The sequence below is a fragment of the Pseudopodoces humilis genome, chromosome 14 (assembly GCF_049639895.1).
Source record: "Pseudopodoces humilis isolate 2021_Gansu_Grassland_sample_001 chromosome 14, ASM4963989v1, whole genome shotgun sequence".
Lineage (NCBI taxonomy): Eukaryota > Metazoa > Chordata > Aves > Passeriformes > Paridae > Pseudopodoces > Pseudopodoces humilis.
This window is the reverse complement of record NC_142213.1, coordinates 11,580,690-11,601,319: the sequence shown is the minus strand read 5'-3', so window position 1 is coordinate 11,601,319 and position 20,630 is coordinate 11,580,690. Positions and strand designations below refer to the sequence as shown.

The window sequence follows — 20,630 nt, the reverse complement described above, 5'->3', positions numbered from 1 at the left end:
CTGAAGGGTGTCTGACTTTTCTATGAGCTACCTTAGAATAAAACTGTGCAGTAACTCAGAGATTAATACACACAGTGAGATGTATTTCACACTAATGCCTGTCTCCCAACTCATTTCTACACCAACCAAATGTCTCTGAAGGCCAATAAGATAATCCCCGAGCTGAGTGCTCATGTGAACACAACTTGATTTTGCAGTTATTTCATTTGAAGTTACTTCTGGCAAATCCTCACACCAATCCTCCTCTCTTCCAGCATTACTAGCACCTGCTGAGCCAGAGCACCCATCAGGTTTCAAATCCTGAGCTGCTCAATAAGCTTCACAACCTTCCCGTGCGGAGGAAGTACCAATTTATTATCTCCCTCTGAAGAGGAAGGAAATGTTTACACCCTGGAAAAGCTGGATGCAATATTTTTCTTTGAAGTCTGCAGCACAGACCTGTGACTTAGGTATTTGTGGTTTGAAAAATTTGTAACTTAAGTATTTTTACCATCTGTTTATTTACACTGGAAGCTTTTCAGGACTCGTTAGGAGCACATCACTCATCGTATGCTCTCATTTGCTCTGAAAATTAGGTGCTTTTTATTTATTTATAAAAGCTTTATTGCTGAGCTGCTTCCACTGTTTCCTCCTAATTTGTACATTGTCCTAATCTCTACATGAAGAATTTTAAGTTTAAAATGTTTCATTTTTTATTCAGTGATCTGGAACATACAAATACTGCATCCATTGAAGCAAATGAGGAAGATTTTAATTTCAGTCACAGAATTTCACTTGGAAGTATTTTAAGCAATAATGTTCTCACAACTTGGTTGAACAACTACTATGAAGATTTCTGTAAACACATTTGCCTATCCTCATACTCTCCAATTTTACTTTTCAGAAGAAATATCACAGCTTTTGTGTTAGCTGAATTATGGAGATTATGAAATTATGGAATAACTGGTTAAATTGAAATAAGCATTTTTTTATTAACCTCAGTGAAGGCAGGATTTCTTGATAGCAAGAAAAAAACTGCTGAAAGCTTATAACCCTCCAGATTCTGATCCTAATTATGGGAATACAGTGACTCTGCTGAAGTCAGGTTTCTACAGTGAAATTTCCACCGGCCCCTAAAGACAAGAATAGTAGAAACTTAACTCTGCAAATCCTTTTATCAGCAGCAAGAAAAACATTAAGAAATACTCAGAATTAAGACAGATACAGACACCAGAAAAATACAAGTACAGATGTTGATGTCAGCTTTGACAGCTACACTGCTGACTGGCATATGCATGTTGACAGCTGAAGATGAAGGGCTAAAGTAGGAGGAGAAAAATATTCCAATTCAATTTAATTGATGCAAATGACTGAGACATAAGTAAACTATAACACGAGCTATGAAACAGGAACACCAGATGCATGCTAATTTAAGTACTTTGTGAATTTTTATATTAAATATATACCAGTAAGTGATCAAAGTCATCCTCTCTAACCATAGGTATATTTTTTAAATCATTCAAAGGAAAAATATTGCATTTGCCACGATGAAAGTGAAAGAACTAAGTTCATACACTGAAACAGTTAATGACATACTGGATCATTTCAGTAAATGCTGATAGCCCACAAACTCTGGAGCCTAGAAATTAGCTGGGAAATACACTCTAGCATTGCTGTTTTGCTATACTTCAGGGATCAACATACATTTCCTAGATTCATCCCTCTGCTAACCATTATCCCTTGTTCATAAAATATTCCCAATTCAACATTTTACGAACAGAAATGTAAAAGATAGATTTCTGTTTCTCATGAACATTAGTTTCTCTTAATTTGATTTGCCCTGTGCTTCTTGATGCACCCTTCTGGCTAAGGAAAGTGCTTGGAGGTCTTGCAGAACTTTGGCAAAAATATCAAAGTTTCTGGAAGGTTTTTCTGAAATGACTGCCAAACTTGTTCAGCACTTACCATATTTGTGACTATAAGTGAGTATATAATTTCATAATAGATCTACATTGAAGCCTATTCATAAATAATAGAGATTATCAAAGTAAATAAAGGTCAAGCTTTCCAAAACATTTGTTCTATTCCACCTTCAAATCAACCTATAATTTCAAATAAATTTTGAATTCTTTTAGCTGCAGATGTCCTGCTTAACATTTAAAAAAAGAAAAAAAAAAAGAAAAAGAAATCCGGAAAAGAAGTTAAGGATTTGTGTAATATTTTTTTACTCTTAAAAAAAGTTTCTTTTCCAACAAACTAAACAAAAAGAAGCCAAAATAAAAATTTCTGTTTGGTAAAAAATGAAATGTCTTCTTTAGAGCATTTTAACTACTTATAAAAAGTAAAGGCATTTGCAGGCTGGAAATTCAAGAATATATACAAAAACTTTATTTTGATATTTCAACATGTCTTTTTTACTTGTGTATGTTCATCAAATTTAACCTGAATTCATTGTTGCTTTTAGGTGTACCCAGATAATTACTGTAACAAAGTATCCAGAGCGTAATTCCCTTTGGATTGTGTGTTTTAAAGATACATCACAAAAGAACCAAAATAATATTTGAAATGAGCTACATTTCTTCACCTTTTCTGGAGCTGATGTGTTCCATAGCCACAGGCAAACCACCTGCATGTGCAGAAAGCTCCTGAAACACACAGGTCCCAGCTGAGGCTTTCCTGTGTCCCTTCTGATCCTGATCCTCGCTGCTCCCACACAGGCAGTGCCCATGGAATGGGGATAGACAGGGCCAGTGCTGCTGGGCAGACTGGGATCCCTTCCCCTCGGGCTGCTGCAGCTGCCTGGCTGCTCCCCAGCAGTCTCTTCCCAAAGTTCCAAGCATGGCAAGCTTGGACCATGCTCACAGTCCACATCAATAAGGGGCAGGAGGGCTCTGAGTTCAGCTGCAGTTGAGTCCAACCATGAGAGTTTGCCCAGACCACAGCCCACACTCTAGAGAACTTCATGGTGGAGTAAATTGCCAGCCAGACCAAACAGTCCCAACTGGCCACAACATCTCTCCTTTGAGGTGCAGTCAAGTGACCCCTAAGCCTTGCAAAAACACTGCTGGAATAACCCTCCTGCATTCTGCTCTGTATTTCTCCATTGACCATCAGAAGACTCCAAGCTGCAAGATGTTTATGCAAAGAGCTGGACCCAACTTAAATCAGAATCCAATATTCCAAAATCAGTGAACAGGAAAACTAAGGAATATTATTAATTAAATCTTTAAAATACTGGATACACAGTCCAGTACACTAAAATACTGGATACACAGTCCAGTACCTTAAAATACTGGATACACAGTCCACACACACACATGCACACAAAAGGTCAATCAGGCAAGTAAATACCATTAGTCAGGGGAAGTCTGTTTCATGGGTGCTCCTATTTTGAAGGCTCAGTATTTATGAATGAAACATATTATTTCAGTCCTCAAATCTGTGTACAATTTACTATGAAATGTTGATTCATAATTCTTCTCAAGCTTTCAATGCAGGAATTATATGTATATTTTAAGATAACGATACAGGCCACTTCATAAACACTGTCTTTGATGCAAAAGATCAGACAACTGTTACTGGCTTTTATTAGTGGAGGAGGAAAGTGAGGCTTGGCGTCTGCAGACAGACTATTGTATGTACAATATCTGTGACTTAAGTTTACTCCAAGTTGGCTCCTTTGTAAATTCCCCAGACTCTATGAAATCTAGAGTTGGGGCTGATAAAAACACCGAAAAATAAAAAGGCATCCAAAAAAACATTTTATAAATACAGCATATTTTATAAAAAGCAATTTCAAATCTGCTCCAGGTAGACACATAAAATCTTATGAATAAGTTCAAAGCATGGTTAGAAAACTTTTATGCACTCCTTTAAAATAAAAAAGAATGCATATGCATGTTTGGAGAATCTTTGATATAGGTATGTGTGTGCACACAACTGAGTCTGAATTAAATAGTTTCCTTGGTATGAATATGCAAAAGTCAGGCTTTGCTAAATAAACAACTTTTATTTTTGCTCTGACAAACAGATGCTGCAGCAATAGATACCTTTACTCTCTACTTGAGTCACGGTGCTGTTCATTTTCTGGGAAGTTCCATATGTCAGAAGTCAATATAAGAAACTGCCCTAGTAGCAAACTTGATGGAACCACTCCTCTGTCCCAAGGGACCAAACTGCCTGGAGCAGGTGGTGGAAACCAGGGGAAAGACCGTGCTTGTGGGGGATCTGAGTCTCTGCCCCCCAGAAAACAACTGTTCATGACATCCTTACACATTAAATGTAAAGGTAAGTTCTTGTGGTGGAAACTCAAAGAAGCAGCTGTGAAATGTTGCTGTTGTCTCTTCTCAACAGTGAAACTCCCACACCTCTGGAGGCACACAAGGATTAATTGTGAGCTGTTGGCAACAACCAATGTATTTTTTATATAATATATCTTTAATTATTCCAGTACTACTTATGACATTGAAATAGGTTAACATTAGCTGATGAAAACATACTTCCTTTAACCCTCTCACCATCTATCAAAAACAGAGACCCCTTTTGCAAACCTGCTAAATTCCTTGTTTAAAGGGAGGGAGGGGAAGGAGGTGTTAACATGTTAACTCACTCTTCAAAATTAGATTTTGTGTGTTCCAATAGATTTTTTTTTTGTCACAGTTATTACAAACCTGTGTATTATTGGCTTAATGCACTTAGTATCAACAGAAAAGTATTTTCAGTATCCATTTAAGGTATGCTGCCAGTAAAACATGGAATTAACATCAGGATACCATGATTCAGCCCAGGACAGAGAAAGTAGAATGTAAGGCAAGGGCTCTTCCCTAAATCCTAAACTCAAAATCCACATAGGAGAGCCATGCAGTGGCTGAAGGAATCTGTTACCAGGAGCTCATCTGAGCATCATTCTGGTACCCTCCACTCCATTACCAGCTCTAAGGGAAGAACTGGGGTTTACCCTGCAAAACCTGTGGGTATAGAATTGAATTTCATATAGAACAAGGACAAAGTTTACAAATAATCATTAGAATGAATTACAGGGTTATTGTAAGGTATAACAGAAAGAGACCAGCCTTAGATAAATTGGCATTTCAACTGTTCCATGAAAAATATTTGAGTACTTAATAGGAATGGAATTTTGTTAAGATATCTGACTAAAAAGGAGGAAAATTTCATTCTCCTCTATGCTTTGTCCTAGAGCTCATGAATAATGTTCTATAAATCTTTGATTCAAACCATAAATTCCTGAGTTTTTCTAGCAAGAAGCAGTGGCTTAAGCACTTATTACTCAATTCAGTGCTTCTCTTACTGCTGTTTCTGATATTCACCTGGCAAACTGAATTTGAGCTAAAAATAATGAGGCAAAGATGAACATTTGAAAGACACCTCTGTTTCAAGTGCTATATTTGATAAAATATCCACCTTTGGGTATGGTACTAATCCAAACATTTTTCTTATGCTGGGTTTATCATCTACCCTCCTACAGCCTGGAACAGGATGCAGAACCAAGAGTGACTCAAAAATACACATTTGAAAATGCATAAAGCAATATTCTGAGTAAAATAATCCCTGACAGTAACATAGAGAGCATTTAAAGAGACTGATGAGCAGATAAAGTGAGGTATTATGGGCCAATGTAATTTCATCAATCACAATTGGAACATGGCACCCTTTGGAACAGCACCAGCACGTGGGAACCTCTTGGAACAGCAGCAAAGGGGAAGATGAGGAATCATTCATCAGCGCTTCTGACCTCCAGAGAAAAGCAAAAATATCAGAGGCTGGGAAGTAGCTGTTTAGCATCCCCTTATTTACCCACTTCATTTAGTAAATGTATTAAATTAAACTGCAGATGTTCTGCTGTCAGCACAGCGGGGTAGAGGCAGAGTATTAGCAGGCTATTTCCTGATAGAAACATTTTATGTACTGTAAATAAACAAACACCATTTTGTTAATTAGTAAATGAATTATTTTTCAAAAATGCTCCACTAGGCTCTTTATAGTCCAAGCTACTGTAGTTCCTATTTTTAACAGAGAATTTGCAATCAAAGGGGGAAAATGTTCAAACTCTTGGAGATTGTAGCTCTTGAACTACTAATTATCACTATTCCAATCATGTTTTAAGCTAAGTATTTTATCAGTACTTCTAAAATCAAAATCACAGTAACTACACTGAAAAGGAAAATAACTTAAGAAAAATATCAGCAATATCAAGTGCATGTAATTAATTTAATTTTTAAAAATACTTTTGTTATTAATGATCAGAGGGAGATTTCCTAATAAGTTTGAAGTTTGAACACAAAAATTCATATCTACCATGGATAGGGGAAGAAAGTCCATTTATAGCTGAGAGAAAAAAACACACAGAAAATCAACCCCAAAGTAAAGCTTATATCTGATAGTTACATTTCATTGCATCATTGTGCTCGTTTGTTCCAACTTGTTGGCTCAGTAAAGTTTTTAATAGACAGATGGCTAATTTTATCATTTCAACCCAATTTCTTACTGGACCAATTCCAAAGATCCAGTGTTAGTGTAATGCCATGGATAAAGGTCAACAGAATAAGAGGAGAACATATGCTAATGTCAGCATTTCACGTAGTCTTCTTTAACAGAATATACAGTGCTAAGCTGGGGGATTTGCACTGGCTCAACACTAACACCATATGGGTGGCCTGTTGAAAAGTAATGATGGCCTAAGCATAGAATCTTAATCAGGTACTGATGGCCAATGAATCAAATAGCACCACACAAGTAATCACTAAGTGATTAAAAAAATTACAGAAGATGTATTGCTGAAATTACTCTGCTAACTAGAGAAGTGATTTTGTCTTAGCTAAAGCCTGTCACATCATTACCTCTTAATCTTAACCCCAATCTTTTTTATCCTCATACAAATCTTTCACAAATAAAAGGAACTCAATTTTTGCTTGTTATGAACATTTATATGCATAAGGAAAATGTACATGTGATTTAGTAACTCTACCTTATTGATTTTAAGAATTTATGAAAGGTGTACATCAAGGGCTGTATTCATCTCTGTTAATTGTCAGTAAGCAATAGGAAAACTTCTTTCAAATTTCATAGGCAAGCCTTTATTTATTTTCAAAAAAACCTTTTAATTGATGGAATTACTTGGATCTATAAGTAAGCAAGGCTTGGCTCTGTAGTCTGTGCCTGATAATTGTACCACACATTGCTGCTGCACACGTTAAAATGTTGCTCACTACACATGGCAGGTTACCCCACTTCACAGAGATCTGTGCTCTGTGGAGGTGGGAGGCTACCTGCAGATCCTTCACTCTCTTTAGGAAAAAAATGCTGCCTGCTTAAGATAGCCTTGGATATAACTGGAAATTACCAGAGTCAAGGCCAAAAAATGGATGATTAATGGATTTAATTTCCCAAATAAATAAATAAATAAGTAAATAAATAATCTCTTAGCTGAAGAGTTGCAGACAATTTCCTCAAAGGAGGGGTTACAGAAATGCCTGAGAAGTTGTAGCATTACACCTATAAACCCAGTTTCAAAGATGAGCTCACTTTCTCACCCCATCTTCAGTTCCACAATGGATCTTACAGGGAGCAGTTTTGTGCCACAGCTAAAGCACTCTGTGTAATTTAATCTCAAAAGGGACAGTCTCTTCCTTTCCCATCGTGTCAGATAGGTACTTTCATTTTTTCCTTTTCCATTTGGCTCAGCAAAATATAGAAAATTTTCAATTGCTGATAGAAAAAATAGAATAGCTTTAAATCAAATCAGCAAGAAGACCTGTTTACATCTAAATTAAATGGAGGGTGAGAGGGAAGGGGTTTTTAGAACTGCCTTCTTTACTCTCACATTAGCATAGATGTTTTGTGAAGAAAAACACTGAAACTTATCTGCTTCAATCTGCAAAGAGATGAGATGATTTCAGTTTTGAGCACACAGATGTTTGGTTTGTGTACAGTTGATTTACACGCATTTAACTGGGGGAATGGGGGGCTGGGGACAGGATATACAGAAAAGAACTCAGACCAGAATGCTTTTTCTTCAAAAACTGCTGTAAACTTTTAAAAATAAGCAGTTACTCTTGAAAGAAATAGTTTCAAATAATTGACCTTGATACTCTTAGTTCTGAAGTAGTGGGTACAATGCTAACCGATGAACACAAGATATTTTTGTAAATAGAGGTTTTGCATTAAAGTTATATTTTTCTTTTCATGGAACACAGTTTACACTAAGAAACACTTCACCATACAGATCGGCTACTCTCACAAAAGGAGAAAAGAGATTTTAGAAGTGTTTCAAATCCTCTTTTATGAAAACTTGATCAATTCTAAACCCAAGTAGTCCCGGCAAAGAACTTTGTTTCCTAAATTTCACTTCCTGAAAATGACTACCAACCCTTTCAGGCATGCCCACAGGAATTTATTCAAAACAAAACGAGTAAGTGGAACAAAGCCTAAGATTCTATCTATAGAAACCAGCCATCAATAATGCCAGGAAAATATCCTCAGAACACAACTTTTGTAAATAAATGCTTCTATCTTAATACTTCATTTAAGTTTATTTAAATAGAGTTAAAATTATTTATTTATTTATTTATTTATTTAAGTTTATTTTAAATATCCATAAAGTATTGCATTTTATTTTTACCCAGTAAGTACTGAAAGCAGATTCCCTTATATTGGAATGGTTCTCTGATGTATATTTAAAATTAATCTGGGAAAATGAGGGACTCATACTCTAGAGTAAAATTTCTGCATAAAGCTTAGAATCAATACAAATAGAAAACTCTTTTCTAGAGATAAAAGCGATTTACAACAGAAAAATCTCAAGGTAACTCAAAGATTATTTGCAACTTGCCAAGGAATTAAATCCTTACAAGCTTTTTAATATTCAAACCTGAATAACTATAGTCTTTATTTTTGCTGCTAATATGAAATGTTCTCACTAAATTTAAATATTGTGAAAAAACATTCAGACTAAAAACAAAACACAGCTTAAATAAATGTCAGACATGTACAAAATTACTGTGAAAGAGGAAAAAGAAGAAAGAAAACCCCCCAGAAATTAGGCCAGTTTTTAGGCTACAAGCCAACTGTTTGCTCTACTTTGCTTTATTTATTAGTTCTTAAGGTATTTAAAACTTCAGCATTAAAACTGGAGAATGATTTGCAAATGAATGCAGTTGCAGTTGTGAAAATATAACTCACAGCTGAATGTGGGTTATTCAGACAAATGGCTGCTTTGTTAGAGGAGGGGAAGTGAAGTTCTGTGTTAATTTATTACAAACTGCAGCATTTCAACCCTGATGTCCAGGCAACAATGTTTTTTATTTCAAGTAATTTATAAGTACTTCCCATAGCACTTAACAGTGATGTCTTTGGCTGTTTCACCATGGTACTAGAGTGTATATGTATTTACTGTGGGAATTCGTTTTTAATAAAACTGTTGTAAGGCATTTTTATTCCTTCTCTTTGTTACATTAGAAACATTCTCTGCATAAGTAATGTATTTTTTTCAACTTGAAAGGCAGGCAGATTATGGCCGGCACTGTTTTTGGTTGTGTAAAATGATGACAGGCTAAGTGATTTCTCAACCAAAGCAAGTTGTTTCACTTGTCATGGTTTAATTCCTCCCCACTTTAATACTGGTGATGCTGAATGACTTCTTTAAGGTCCCTGTGTCGGTGTAATCACGTCAGTGCCCAGATAAGATCTGGTCAATATGAAAATGAGAAACCAGAAAAAGAATTGCAATGTCTGACTTACCAAAACTAACAAAAAGAATTGCAATGTCTGACTTACCAAAACTAACTGTGACACCTTTGTTGACACCTGCTGTGTCAACAGCTAAAATTGCTTCAGCAGTTCATCTTTATGATAAAAAAAAAAAAAAAATTGCAGGCAATCTTCATTTAATTTCAGTTTAGATGAATATTCAACCAATGGATATTGCTACACTTTTGTAAGGTGCTAAATACCTAGACATCAGAAATGTCTTCACTCATTTAGATAATGTATCACACCAAAATAGTCTGGAATATGTTCATCCTGATACTCTTATACCATTTGTTTCAAAGGGTTAAATTGTTTCAAATCTTATGGAAAATATAATAATTTTAATGTAACTTAGTTTTGAATGTCATGCTTCAGAGGTTTTTGCAGAATTACTACAGCAGTAGAAAAAAATACAGACCAAATACATCCTCATTTAAGATCCTTGACACTGGTTGGTATGTGTAAATATGTGACATTTTATTTCTTCTAGTCCTAGATTATGTTGCTTTAACAAGAAGAATATTTATAAATAATACTATAACAAAGCTTCTGTAAGAATTGCTTTGCACTTACAAAGTAAAATAGTTGATAGATATTGAAATATATAAAAAAATTGCAGGTAAGAAGTTTGTTTCCTTGGACAAACTTAAAACTATCAACTTTTTGAGTCTGCTCTAAGGTTCAGACTCCTGCTTAAACACAGAGGGTGAGATTCTTATCACTGTTAACTATTTTTTAGTTTCCCTCCTAACTTTTTAGAAAAAAACCCCCAAAACAAAAAGATTGCTGAAGTGAAAGCCGCAATTCCTCAGCTAGAAGACTCATGCCTGGAATTTTATTGGCCAAATCCTAACATTCAGTCCATTGTCAGCTACTTTATATCTACTACAAGCCACTATGACATTATTTATCAGAAACATTCTTGAGCAATTCTTGCATAAAGATTCTGCATAAAGATTCTCATCTTTGGTAGAAAAAATATATTATTTAAACATTTGTTTCATGTATTTGCTTTATCCTCTTTAAAGCAGAGAGAGGAAAAAAACCAAGAAAATGTTCCCATAAAAATGCTCTTAAGATGTAATGCAGGGAAATATGAAATTACACTTCTGAATATAAGTGCATATTTGGCATTGTTTTAGAATAATTTCCATAGAGCTAAGCAAACACCTAAAAGTTCTCTCACCAGTGGAAACTTGAGGCTGTCACATTTTCTGTATGCTTAGTGCTTTTCAGTAAAAGGAGATGGAGTTTTTGGTTTGGCTCAGCACTTTATCTCCAAACCCTTTTTTTTTTTCCTTCTCTTGTACAATGCCAAGTACATTTATATTCTACTTCTGAATTATTCTAATACAGTATGATCATAAACCCTGAAAGTAGCTTTTCATCTTTAAAATGGAAAACCAGACTTTCCTGCTGCCAACCTGAGTATCCATCCCCACAAGCATCACACAGAAACAGTGTGGGGAAGAACACCCTGCAGAGCCATCTGTGTTTGCCATGGATGTGACCGAGTCACCTCCCGGTGTGCACGGAGTGCCAGGGGACAGGCACAAAATCCACAAAGTTAAAACAGCAGACAGCATTTCTGGGCATTTGTGAGGCTGGTTCCCAGTGCTACACCAGGACTGTGAAATATGGTTTAGAGCTATGGTTTAATTATTTTTTTTTATCTATAGAGCTGGAGAAATTGGAACACAAAATTCCAGCTTGTGGTTATTCCACGTTCTCAGCTCTCTAGCTGAAGCTGAAGAGATCCTTACATCCCTTACACTGCACCATTTTCTGCAAGTTTCTGTACATTGAAATGGATTACAAAGGAAATACCCGAAAAACTTCTAAAATGTGTCAAAATCACATGAATTTAAGAAATACCTAAGGAGTTTGTTAATTTTGTGTATATCCACTGGAGTTCTTCAAAACACAAAACCATTAGGTTATGTCAGAAATTAGAGAGACCCAAAAAGAGACATTTGGATGCTAGTGGAACTCATGAAAGAAGCACTCCTCTCTAACAGCAGGGCTCAGTGGGGGACAAAGCATCTGTTTCATGAAAAATTGAGACTTTGAATTATGCTACTTTTTAATGAGAAACAAAACTAATAACTGCTGTCATTTACCATGAAAAAATTTTCAGAAAGTACGACATCTCTCTGTCTCAACAGAGAGATGAGATCAGAGATATTCATCAAAATTTTAGAAACACCACATTCTAAATGAAAAACAAAACCAAACAACCCCGATCTCAACCATGATGATTTTCCATGCCATCAGTGTGCCCTGTCCACTTTTCTAGACTGTTCCTAAAATACATGAAGAATTTCTGTGGAAAAACTTGAGCTGCCTGAAAAAGTACTAGGTGTTTATGCAATTTTATACTTCTTTCCTCTCATTCTTGGATTTTTGTTTGCCTGCTATCAGTATTTTTGCAAATAGAAAGGTTCCTACAGATAATTCTTCCTGACAGTCTCTAAGAATTGCGTTCAATAAATATTTTAGGAGCACAGATACTGAATAAGTTTAAAGGAGGTAAAGAATAGTGTTTAAATAACCATCCTTCAGCCATTGTCACATCTCCAGCCTCTTTATGGAACCATTTTCTGTTTTTTAAGCCTGTGCATGCTTTGAATTTTGTTTTAGGAGTGGGTAAAGGAGACAGATAAAACCAGTGAAGAGAAAATAATCTACTTGCAGAGTGTGCTTTTGGCAGATAAATAAGTTTATGTTAAGTTACATCTTATACTCCACTTAGGTTGCCTCAAGACAGTCTAGACAGGCACACAAGAAATTATCCAAAAAAACTCTGAAGCATGCTAAGTAGGGCACACAGTGTGGGCTACACCCGCATTAAAGCTGTCTCCACATACTTCAGCTGCCTTGCATGCATGCATGCAGATACAATTATAAATACTACCAGAGTTTTTGTTCTCCTTGTTGTGCAATGCAGTTTTTATTGCCACAACCTCTGTAACATCCCAGGGAAGGTTCCAGGAACTATGAAATAGGCTGTAACATCAGAAAGTCTTGATCTGTCTTTTGGGATCTCCAGTGTTCAGGTATGTGATTGTCCAGACTATTTGCAGACATTTCATCACACCATGCTGACTGGAAGCATTCGGGTTTTTTTTGAATCTGCATAATTAGATTGTCAGTTTTTCTCTCTAGAGAGCACCAAAAATACCTGATGCCTTATTCTACTCCCAGGGCACAACTCATAACTTCTGGGATCACCACCACCAAACTGCAGACTCACACTAAACTTCTTAGATGCATCTCCTGGGAAAAAATATAAAAAAAATAGAAAGAGTCCATTGCATGACATTGAGGCACAAGTAAAACATGAATTTGCAAGGCAGTGCTTTTGTTCCTTCCTGTCATAGCTGACAGGTCTCAAGGTTGAGAAGTTCAGGACTAGAATCATGAGAAGCTGTATTTTTAACTCCCCTGTCGTATAAACTGGACATCAGAAGTACACCATTTTGAAGGAATTTGGAGTTCTCAATTTTGAACATGCATTTAAATCACTGGGATTAAAGGAGACCCCTCAGAGACTCCATGAACAAACCAGCAGGATTCCTATTTGAAGACAAATAGAGCTCATTCTTGTTCTAATAAGCATGCTCACAATAACAGGGCACTGCATTAAAATTGTTACAGATAAATGACACTACAGTTTGAATGAATCAGGATGAGCAACTAAATTTCTAAACACTAAGTCTTCAAGATCTAGTGGTCCAAATCCAAGCTTATATCAGAACACTCATAGAGCCAAAAAGTTCTAGAAATACAAGCAGAAACAGAAACATGTACACTTCAGTCTGTATTTGCAGTGCAGATGACAGTCGAACAACACTAGACAGAGTGGGAAGAAGGAGGGAATGGCAATCTCCTCTTCCAAGACATCTAATGGCTTCTCCTTGATATGATCACTGATATTTTTAAAGCCTGGAAATATAAGAACTGTACATTTTTAACTGTATCTCCAAGCCAATTGTATCTGTACCTCCAAGACAGATTGTAAATGTCTGTATTCTTCTCTATTTTACAGTTAGATACATTCTAGTAAGCCAAAAGCCTTCTGCAATGGACATTGAAAGGCACTGACACGAAAGTTTTGCTCTTTCTTCCTGTGAATGTTTCTGTATTCTCATACTGACTTAAAGGAAAAAAAAAATCTGTTTTCCACAACAACTTATTTCTTATTTATTCTGGACATACAGTAATGGTAGACTGACATTTTAGAGACTTGGCAAGCACAGCCATAAGGAGGAATGAAGGTAAATGACAGAAATGAAGCTCTTCTCTGCCTCGATGCTGGGGAAGCCATTTTAACATTATCTCTAAGCTACAGCTGAAAAGTAGAATCTTTTAAACATTTAAATATTCCACATTAGCTTAACCAGCAACACACAAAGCTCTGTTCTGACCCTGCATCTTCACCTGTTTGCTTTCCAACACCTTCCACTCCAGGAGCTGTGACAGAGACATTCCTTGCACATTCTCCTAAGAACCAATTACATGCACTGCAAACTTTCTACTCTGCTCTGTGTTGTACATCAGTTGCTTTAACACCATTTAAACGTACATACACAGATTTCTGTGGTCAGGACATCTGCACTTTCTCAACTGTTTCTAAAGCAGGAAAAAATGCCTATTAGTTTAAAATTTGAAGAAAAATTGCCCACAGGAGGAATGGGCATTAGCCATGCTTCACTTCCCTCCTTTTTGTTGACATATGAAGCACTTTTTTTCTCTTTCTTTCTTTCCAATTCACAGTGAGTCTAAAGAGGTGAATCAGTGCACAGAGAAAAAGAGAGAAAGAGAGCAAAAAAGAAAAAAAATCCCACAACCCTCTTTTTCCAGGGTGGGTATGAAATATGAAGGCCCAACAATTGTCTGAGCTCAGTGCATTGGAATAACATTGGTTAAATTATGGATAGTTTTGAATAGTGTCACTTTTTTTTTCTCTGCAGATGGTTGTTCACACAAGGAGTCTGGCCTGCATAATTGTATCACTAATAAGCAGTAAGGCAATTAGTTGTGTAAGTGTGCTATAATCATTCTAACAGAAGAGATGACGAAGAGACAAAAAAAGGAGGGGGGACAAAAAATGTCTTTTCTCAATTCATCAACTGACAGCCATAATTAGATATATATAATTGAAAATTCCACAGTAGGGGGGCCAGCTTATACAAATGAATTTTCTTTGCTTCTCTTATGCATTTTTTCCTTTTGCCTGAACATTCCCCCCAAGAAAAAGGCAGAAAATTTGTCATTCCAAGGGAGCGTATACTGTATGAACCACAGGCTGCTCATTCAGAGCAATGATGTCAGAATAACATCTTTTCCCCCCCACTAAGAAATAGACAGCTTTGAACTGAGCCTTTATTAGCTGTTTTCAGTCAGTAGCAAATTAAAAAAACCCCAAAACCAAAAAACCCACAACACAACAAAAAGAACTCCAAACCAACGCAGCCTTGGATGATCTATATCAGTTTGCAGAACATGAAATGTAAAACTCCGAGAGGAGAGGTCACCTTTTTTTTCCTATTGACATGAAGACGGCTTGTTTTTGGTGCTGGGGGAAGAGTTCTGAGTTATAATAGAGCATTACATCATCAAGTATTATGGGAAGAAGGGGATTTCTTTTGAGCGAAGCCTGATTATCAAAGGCTATAATTAAATTTGGGCTAAAAATGCCCAAGTGCTTATGAGTTTGTGGAAACTATGCACAGAGCAGCATTCCACTGAATTAATCAGCTTGCAAGTTTTCATTATTCTGGAGCTTCTCTTTTTAAACTGTAAGCTCACAATCACAGCTTTTTTCTTTTTTTTTTTCTTTTTTTTTTTTTTTTTATCACCAAACTCTTCTAAAATTTAATTGGACAAACCTTAACTGATTTTTTTTCCCTTAAAGAGAGAGAATGTTAAGGCTGGAGCTTGTTAATTAAGTTCTTTAAGTGCCCCCAGCTGTGCAATAAATTTTCAAAGCTCCACCACTGCATTTTTTTAAATGTTTGCTCCCATGTTTTTTACTTAAAATATTTTATAAAAAAGAAAAAGAACAAGCAACAATAATAGAAGACTTTGGAAAATTCCTATACATACATATGATCCCAGATGTTGAAAACTGAACTATTATCAAACTGCAGCTGATTAGAATGTAGCTGCAACTACAAGAATGTTTGCAAGGACTGCAGTTAATTAATTTCTTCTAAAATAACTTAACACTTCTCTTTATTTCTTTTCTTTTTCTTTTTTTTTTTTTTTTAAGAAGGCTCTGTGTTAGATGTGGATAATTTGAAGTATCCCATATAGTTGTTCCACAACAAAATGCTGCTATCTAACATCAGTGAAATGTTTTCTGAAACATTATGCAGAAACTTCCACTAATCCAAGGAGCATATGCTTGGCAGGATAAGTCAACATAGTTCTATTATCTTAAAAAATATCAGTGGCCAAGGTTCAAATCTGCAGGCCTCACAATGAGAGGATGAGGATGACGTGAAAACTTGTGTCTTAACATCAGGTCACCTAAATATATATTTTCATTATTTATTAGCTGGCTATATATGTTTAATTTCTTAATGTGCCAAAATATAACACCAAATTCTCCTTTACACAAAAAAATTATTAGATCTATACCTGGTAGGGAAAATTTATTAAACATTGTAATCATTATAGCTACAAGTAACAAACTTTTGGCAACTTGGGGCAGCTCAGAAAGTTTGTTTCTGAAGTACAGAAATAGTATTATATGATCCAAGACTTGAAAAGTCATTGTCTTCTTGCCTCTCACATACCAAATCACTAATGGTCTAATGGGAGATCATCGTGTTCTCCCTGATGAAAAGAGTTGATATTGGAGAATGCCAGCACTGACTTTTACTCCTTTTAGTAGCCAAATTTACTCTATCTTATCCAAATGTTCATTGTTCTGGAAGTCTGGCACATCCCAACTGGCCTTGAAAAGGCTGAAGAATGCAAATGAAGACAGCAACCTTACAGGCAGTGAAAAAATGAGACAATACTCCGCCAGCCTTATAAAAGCCAAATATGTCAAAGAAACACTTTTGCAACTGTTTGTCTCAGATGAGGGCCCGGACTGCCGGGTCATCTCCAGACTATCTGAGTGAAGTGTGAGGCCTGGTGAGGCCAGGCCACCTCAGCAGTTGGAGGATGTTCCTCCAGCTTTTCTGTTCACACAACGCTGCCAAAGCCCTGACAGAGGTGTCCTGTCCTGGGCAGCACAGGAGGGAGGAGCTGCCTGGAGCTCACACATCCTCCCAGCACTGAGGTCATGGCAGGGCAAGCATGGAACAGGGAGCTTTGCCTTCCTCTTTGGGGTTTCTGGTGTCAGGCCCACCCTAGGACTAAGAGCTAGCCGAGTTCAGAGCTTTTGTTTTGGTGTCTTTTACCCAAAATTTTGTATCACCATCAGAGACAGGGCTGTGCCAAAAACTTGGAATGAAATCATTGAGCACTGAAACCCCAGTTAGTGTTTTGGAGATCTGCTGGTGATTACTGTCAGAAACATCTCTGAATGTTTTTGGCTATTAGGAATTTTCTGACTGATCCCAACACACCCATGGATCCTACTGACTCTGTGAAAAGACCTACCACTGTAAGAGTACATTTCTCAACCTACAGTATCTATCCCATTCCAGAAGAAAAAATAAATATTCAGCTAAAGTCCTTACTTGCTTGTTCATTATTTCAAGCTGTTTCTTCACCTCTTAAGACAACATTTTTCATTAGGAAAAATAAAATCGGACAAACACAAAGAAATGAGACCTATTTGGGAAATGCCTTTTTGAAAACTGAAAAATAATAACTACATTTTTCCTTTTGTTACAGCAGCTGCCTCAGGTGTTCTTTTTCTTGCAAACAATATAATTTATCAGATACTCTAAAAATCTATACTTAAGAAGTTCAATGAATGCGCATTCTACTGTATTATTTTTCTTAAAGAATTAAGGGTTTTATTTTATCTTAAAAGATTCTTGGCTGCATTTCCATGGTGCACAATGACACATTTGGTTCTTTGTGTTTCTAACTAAGTAATGACATAGTTCCTCTAAACCATGAAAAAGGTTGCGTTTGACCAAACAAGAAAGGATGAACTTCTTGGAAATTCTATTGACTGGATCTTGAATTAGACCCAGAACACTGGGACGAATCCTTTCTCCCTGCAGACCCCTGCTAAACCTGGCTATAGCTGCAGTGGCAGTACATTGTTTTCTCCTTATTCACAGGGTACAGTAGTATCAACACAAACTGTACTCAACTGCTGAAAGCTTGATTCTCAAACATATGGATATGTTGAAAATTAAATTGCAGGGTTTATTTGAATTTATAGACAGCTCGGTGAATGTATTTTTGAGATACAGTCTCCATCAAGGAGATAGATGTCACCTGCCATGAGGAACATGATTGTATAATGTTAAAATGCCACATTCTCTTTGTAGGTAATTCTATTCAATTGCTTCCTGCAAAGATTTGGGTAATGAACACTTGAGCATCTGTGGTGTGGCTTTTTTTTTTTTTTTTCCTTTTTCCTACTCCCCTCCTCCCCCTTCTTAGAATCTTTCTCTGGATTTGTGTTCCCATACTGAATATAAACCCTGTCCCGATTCTTTTTACCAGGTCCTCTTTTGCATTATATTACTGTGGTGTTTCTACCCTTTTATTAAAATCCCTACCACTTCCAAACAGAGAAAATGTTGCAGGACAGAGTAAAGAAGATCTATGCGAAACTACTGAGCCTGTGAGGCAAATTATTCTCTAGAGGCAGCCAACAATGTGGGAACAGTTCAACACCCTTTCAGTTAAAGAGTTGCATTATCTTGTTTGTTTATATGCAAAGATTTTTTTTCCTATTTATTCACCTAGTCAATTGCAATTGTCACTTCATTGTACAACTAAAATCCAAGCAATATTTCTCATATCTAAGTAATTTTCTGAAGAATGGCACCTGGTCTGAAATACTCAGTTCTATAGCAAACATAAGCAAACAGTTTGCAGGAAATAATTAATACACACAACTCTTCTCTCCACCTGTAATTTGTTTTGCTGCTTTTACCCATTCTCTGATTACTTAGGTTTTTAAAACACTTTGACAAATTTATTCCATTTGCACATAGTCTGTAATCCTCAACTAACTGTTATTTACTATTGGGAATTTAATTTACTCAGATTAACAGCTCACAAACAGAATGCTAAACTAAATTCTTGTCTTTGCAGTAAATTCAAAATGTATCACACCAATGCATACTTATTCATACCACAAGAAAATGTAAATAACTATACCAAACATTTAAGTTCAACCAAAACAAGTACCAAATAAATACCAAAATAGCACAAGTCATCTGGTATCCTTTTGTTCTCTAACAGGCTCTCAGGCTAGATTAGAAAATGCTGATGAGAATAATTAAAAAGTACTGAAAAACTAGAGTGTAAGATTACTCTGCTTGAAGAAGAGCTCAAAATAGAAAGAGGAGAGATTTGGGTTTATCTTCATCTAAATAAAACTGCCTGTATTACTTCCGTCTACTTAGTGTTGGTTCACAAAGGAGAGATTTCTACTACAGAAACAATATTTAAACCTTGTTCATGACAAGAACGGAGGAAGAAACAAGGAAGTAAGTATATTTCTGAGATACCCTCAATCCCCCATTCCTCAAACCCCTTACAAGAAAAGCAGAACACAAAATAATAGCAGGAGGATAGTACTCAACTATCAGAGGTGAATATGGGAATAAACTAAACTGTAGAGCACAAACTTCCTTAAAAGACATTTTAAGATGGGAAGTGCATTGAAAAGAAATAAAAATAAATAATGTGGCATGAAAAGCTTTCCAAGATTATGGTAAAATGATTCTGGTCCCAAACATATTCCATATTTCAGCATGGTTTTCATTCTAGAACATTGGCTATGACAGCATCCACAAAACAGAAACTGTAATGGAGCAGGAGTCAGTCAGTGCCACCTCCAGAATGGGAGAAAATAGGCTGAGGAAATGTGATACAGGAAGGTACATCAGGAAACCTTCTTCCACTCCACTGGTTAATTTTTACTAGCAAATCTCTTGAAAAGCACTGTACTGTATCAAGGGCCTTGATGTTTTTAAAACAAAGAATTTATGGGCATTAGAAATGTAACCTACCTTCCTTTGTTCACTGAAATACATCATCATTTTGTGTCTTGTGGTAGCAAAAGTAATTTAGAGGATCCTGACAGAAATAATATATATATCATTAAATCTGTCCATTAATATACTTGTGGTATTATAAACATAGCAGTTTGTGGATGACAGAATCTAAAACCAACTCATTTGTTTATGTCAGTATTAAAATGCAATACATTTTCTTTTCAGATTCAAGCCAAGTGAGGAGAGTCTTCTGAGCAGAAAGTTATCTCTAAATAAGGTACAAAGAACTCAGAAATTAAAATGTAACCTCTGAACATCATTTCCAATTTGCTGTAGCTCTTAGATATTATGGAGAACAATAGTCTCAGCTCAGGTCTGAGATCAAGTCACTCAAAAACAAACAATGCTCATTATCATAACTAACATTACTACTTGCAAGGGAGTAATAAACTGTAAACCCAAAGCTTTTAGGGGCCTAGTCTGACATATCTATTTCTTGTAAAGAAATCCAAGCTGATTTATCAGAATGGTAGGATCAAAATGAATGCTGAGCTATACAGAATCCAAATAAGGATTCTTGAGAATTTCTACCTGGACAACTTAATACTGCACAATACTGTACCCTTCCATTCATACATCAAACATCAGTGTCCCCTGAAGTACAGAAGGACAAGAGTAAAGGTAAAGGAAAAAGGTAACTTTTGCTACTAGACTGAACATATACAGTTTTGCCAA

General features: G+C 36.1%; 1 long non-coding RNA gene across 1 annotated transcript; it reads left to right on the top strand.

Annotated features, from left to right (window-relative positions):
- Positions 1–280: 280 nt before the first annotated feature.
- On the top strand, positions 281–19,382 carry LOC148183152 (uncharacterized). Its single transcript, XR_015773820.1, has 3 exons — positions 281–449; positions 4,010–4,266; positions 19,302–19,382. It is a non-coding gene; the product is annotated as an uncharacterized LOC148183152 (long non-coding RNA).
- The last annotated feature ends 1,248 nt before the right edge of the window (positions 19,383–20,630 follow it).